Below are 5,217 nucleotides of genomic sequence, written 5' to 3' on the forward strand. Positions count from 1 at the left end.
AATTGCCTTTAAAGTTAGGTTTGCAAAGTGTTTTTGCAACTGTATGAAGATGTAACATAAATTGAAAAGTGTATAGCCAATAGCCATCGCCGCCTTTGTTTTAGGGGAAATCGTTCTTATCTTTTGTTTTTAGGTTAGTTACTTAAAGTTGTATATTATTGCTAAACGATGTCTAATCCCATTGAACAGAATCTTGGTTTTCATTTGTTTATACTGTATAAAACAAATCGAAGGTTTAGGGCGCAATTCATCTATTAGGCCAGTAAACAAACTGATTGCAACAAAAGGCTATTTTGTTGATACAAGCCGAATAGTTAACTTTCAAACAACAGTACCCGGAAAAACATTACTTCCAAGGCGTCATTATGGCGTCAACCATACTTGCTATGGGCTTCAAAATTCCAAATAATTTTAAACGCTCGAGCTTGGTATCATATTAAAGAAAAAACAAATCTTACAAAAAGTTTCTTGGACCAAAACGATTAACAATTTAGTACATCATTGCGGCGTCATTAACAAAAAGTGCCATAACTTATTTTTTTCAATTTAAAGTAGGCACTTCATAGTGACCACATGCGGAAGCTACATCCCATAAGCGTAAAACATTAAGTTGGTAACTTATAACACAATGTATAATGTCTCGCAAAAGCGCGAAAAAAATATAACCACGCCTTTTTAAAACTATTATTCTTTTTACCTATAATTAAAAAAAATATATAAAAAAATAATATATAGTCCATGTGTAAACTTAACTAAGTTTTTTATACTGAAATCGAAACTGTCTATCAAACCAAATTGACAATGTTCAGTGATAACGGAGATATTGTTCCATTAAAATATATGACTATATGGTATGGAATATCCAGTTGTTACAACTGGACAGGTGGGGTTTGTGATATCTTTTACAGGGGATCCTGAAAATTTTTTAAGCATGACGTCACAAAATTATGGCATAACAAGATATCTTAAAACACGTAACCTAAATAATTGTAATGTGTATATTAATAGTTTATCGCTCTCCGCTTCAAAATAGCAGTTATGCTCATTTTTATTACTTAATACTACCCTGGTTCTGATATTAAATTAGTTTATAACAGAAGGTTATGCAGGGGCGCCCGCATAAAATTTTCCAGGGGCGGTGCAATCAGGAGCGTAACCAGAAAATCAAAAAGGGGGGGTCCTGAATTTTTAACTTAGGGAATTCCCATATTTTTCGTCTGACGTTAATGAATGATGACGTCATAAAACAGTGACAGTGTGACGTCATAGAATGGTGATTTCAAGACGTGATAAAAAAACTAATTAGAAACAGCCAAATACGTCCAGCAAAAGCGACCGCGTGCGTCGTCGACAATCCTGTCAGGCGCCAGCTGCGAAATCACAGAGTGCGATCTTTAACTTGGGGCGAGAAAAACAAACACCGTGAAATATGTTTGACTAATTGTGGTAGAATCACACATAATTCGCGACTATCAGTAGCGCAGTTTTCAAGGTCCATGAACGGAACGAGCGCTAAATTACAAGCACGTGTTTCACCACCTGCAATAGTAAACGAAGATCGTTTTTTCCGGGTGTTGCCACGATTAGCGCAACATCTGCGCCGAGCTGTGTGCCAAGTCAGCTAAATTATAAGCTGCGGTTGAGGGTAAATAAGTTGTGTCTATTGCACACTTAGCACGTGGTCTTACAGTATGCTTAAAGAGCATAATTTTGCGTTAACCATTATTACTTAAAAATGGAGACTTTGAAACGCGCACGGCAGTCACCATTATACCTTCTTTTAAGAATCTGCTTCAGTTAAACAAATGTCGATGTTACACCAATATCGGATATTAGCGCAGAAACCGAACAGCAAGGAACATACTGCGTATAACTTCCAGCGTTTACGGTCAACCAAACAAAAGACGAAAAACGGCGTTTTGCGCTCGATTTTGGTTTCGCATTAGATTAAGACGCGTGATCCAATTACTTAAAAAGCATGCCGCTTCAAACAGTTTGTTAAACCATGACAAAAACGAACAAAAAACGATAATATCACTTACAAAAGGGGATAAGAACTCCCGCACCCCTGGGGGCAATGGATAATGTATAATACTTTTAACAATGTATAATATATTTATATTTTTCCCCCTTGCAGCTTTAACCTAAACATACAAAAACTTTAACCCTTTTGTAACCCAAACCATTACTTTAAACCAATTTGTAACCATTACCCGACCCAAACCCCAAACAGGAGCAAACAATCCGGAACTAAAACAGCGGCGCCTCACGACACCTTGAACCAGGGTTTCTCAACCGTGGCCCTCGGCCCCCCTGGGGGGGCACGGAGCTGTAATTGGGGGGCCACGAGCATAAATTTGTAACAATGTCGTGGTTTTGCAAAACCGTGTCACTATTTTCAATTTTTTCAGTTGAACTCAAACTTGTAGTTTAAAATCTACTTTTTTCTTGTAACGCATTTTTTCTTACATTTTACTACCTGCTGTTCGTGAGATGTTTTGCAACAGTTGACCTCAAGCTGGCAATTATTTGTCTGTCGCCTAATAGCCAAACATTGTTACGTCACTTACAACCAACATTTGTGTTTTTCTAGTTTACTCCGTATTTCTTTGAAACGTTTAACCAGCATTTTAAATAGTTTGTAAACGACAAGTTAGAATGATAGCAAAACTAATACAAACAAGTTGAAGATTTTTTTCACAAAACGTCAAATAACGATATTACCAGTTTGGCTCGTAGAGATAGATTTGTTGTTGTTCCATTGATAAATTTTGTTGTAAAATTAATTGTGTTAAACTAAAGCCAGTTAAAGAGGACAAAGAATAGTTGAATTGCACATTCTTTTACATGTTTACTATTAAAAATACGTTTTTACAGAAAGCTTAAACAAGGTTTCGTGTTATCAAATGTCGAAAATTCGCAAATCTGCACTGCTCGCTGGTGATGCTAAATGCGTCATTACGACCCTAAAAACTTATAAATCACCGTGATAAAAGCATTCTCGAAGAAAGAATGATGCCGCCACAAATTCTAACTAATTTTTTTATAATCGAGGGGGGCCACGAGGATTAAAAGCCTTTCTAAGGGGGTCACGAGACATAAAAGGTTGAGAACCGCTGCCTTAAACTATATGGAGCCGAAATCTCGACACCAAAACAGCCGATTCGAGATGGGTGGCACCAATAGACCTATAGCCTCTTCCTACGTTTTGAGCGGTATTTAGTCCATTTAAGCACTGTTGCGAAAATATAGGACTTATGCCGATAAATTTGACTCTTATTTACACGTTTTTATGTTCTTGCTTCGCCGGTCTTATCTTGTGTTCCAACGTACTCGGATTCATACGAATGCGATAAGGCAGTGGTTCCTAGCATGTTGTAGTTACGAACTCCTTAAAATTATAAGACTGGACCAAAACAAAATAATCATGAAACTACTGTCACAAATTTAATTATTGTAACCCTTTGAAGCATAACTAATGTGTTAGGCTGCGGGAACTGCCGTCTGGGTCGACTACCCGTCGCCACGGTTTCCCCTCAGGAATAGGACATTGTGTAAATTTCGCAGCCTCGGTTTTCTCGGCGCTGCGTGATATCTTTGTGTCGATTTCGTTTGCTATTGCGTGGTGTCGTTTTGATATGATTCGTCGGGTGGATACCGAGAGAATCGGACGCATTTTGAGCACAGTTTGCAATCTCGTTGGTTAGAGACAAGCTGTAGCCTTATGCGAGCACTTGGTGTGCATGGTTATTCGCCGTATACTGATTATCGTTCTGTCCAATAAACGTCTTGCTCGAGAAAGTAAAGTCATTCCTATCCTTAGCAGCTACTTTGGGGATCGTGTCCCGATCTAGTCTGCGACAATTGGGGGCTCGTCCGGGATTTTAAACAAGGTTTGACTTAAGAGACCTCTTCAAGACGTGGTAGAAATGGACAAGATAGTCGAGGCAGGAAAGAGCATGGGACTCACAGGTGATGACCTGGTGAAGTTCGTGCAGCAGGCCGCAGAACGCGAAGAACGTCGCTTGGATCGCGAAGCAGCGGCCGAAGAAAGGCGGGCTAGAGAAGAGGCCGCCGCCGAAGAAATGCGGGCCAGAGAAGCTCGGAGAGAAAACGAGTTTCGGTTAGAAATGAATCGGTTGGAAGTTGAAATAGCTCAACTTCAGCATCGGAGCCCAGTCCTATTAAAGCTGGTCGAATTCAAGAAAATAGAAAATAGGCCGGATACTTCCGATGGTAGTCAAGAGAAGACTACAAAACAAAAGTGGGGAGATCGACAAGTCAAAGTGGACCAGCTAGCAGAAGCGTTTGAAGAGGTGTCTACCACAGGGATATGTGACACAAGGATGCGATACACAGACGCTTTGCATCCGTCGCTTGTCGCGAAAAATGTGATGAACAACAAAGAAATTACCGCGCCGGGCAAGGACAGTTCGGGAAGCTTGGCTGACGAGAAAGTGACCGAGAAGAGTTCTACTGAGGAAGGTCAGTTGTACATCGAGGCATTGGAAACGTCAAACGAAAGGTGTTCTAAAAACGCTCAGTTGTACAGCGAGACTTCGGAAGCGGAAAACGATAGGCGTTGTGATGACGCCCAGTTGTACAGCGAGGCTTCGGAAGCGGAAAACGAAAGGCGTTGTGATGACGCCCAGTTGTACAGCGAGGCTTCGGAAGCGGAAAACGAAAGTCGTTGTGATGACGACCAGTTGTACAGCGAGGCTTTAGAAGCGACAAACGAACGTAGGGTTGAAGACGTTCAGTTGGGCTTCGAATCATTGGAAGCAGCCGACAATTCGAAGGTATTGGAGTGCGTAGAAGCGGATGATGTTCGAAAAGCAGGAAACTGGGTCACACTTTGCACCTCTTACTCTGAGGATGACGTGGAGCTGGAGTTCTTGTGCATTGCGGATGGTCTACGGGTGTTTTCGAAGGTGGTTCAGGTTGAAAGAAAGGTCATTACGCCGAACAACTTCAACAGGATGTTTGACATGTCACCGGTTGCGCAATATGTGCGGCCCTCACCGGACAGAGACAAAATTGAGCGACGCGCGTTAAAACGGGTCATGGCGATGACCCGAGTTGTTTAAAATTAAACGACTGTAAATGTGCATGCGATGTTTTCTCGTCTGTTGTTTTTCATTTCGTGATCTTTACAATTTGTGCTTTGAAGTGTATGTATCATGAGACAGCTTTAAAGAGAGGTAAATTTCTTCTCTC

This window comes from Ascidiella aspersa, chromosome 7 (assembly GCF_963924565.1).
Source record: "Ascidiella aspersa chromosome 7, kaAscAspe10.2, whole genome shotgun sequence".
Taxonomy (NCBI): Eukaryota; Metazoa; Chordata; class Ascidiacea; order Phlebobranchia; family Ascidiidae; genus Ascidiella; species Ascidiella aspersa.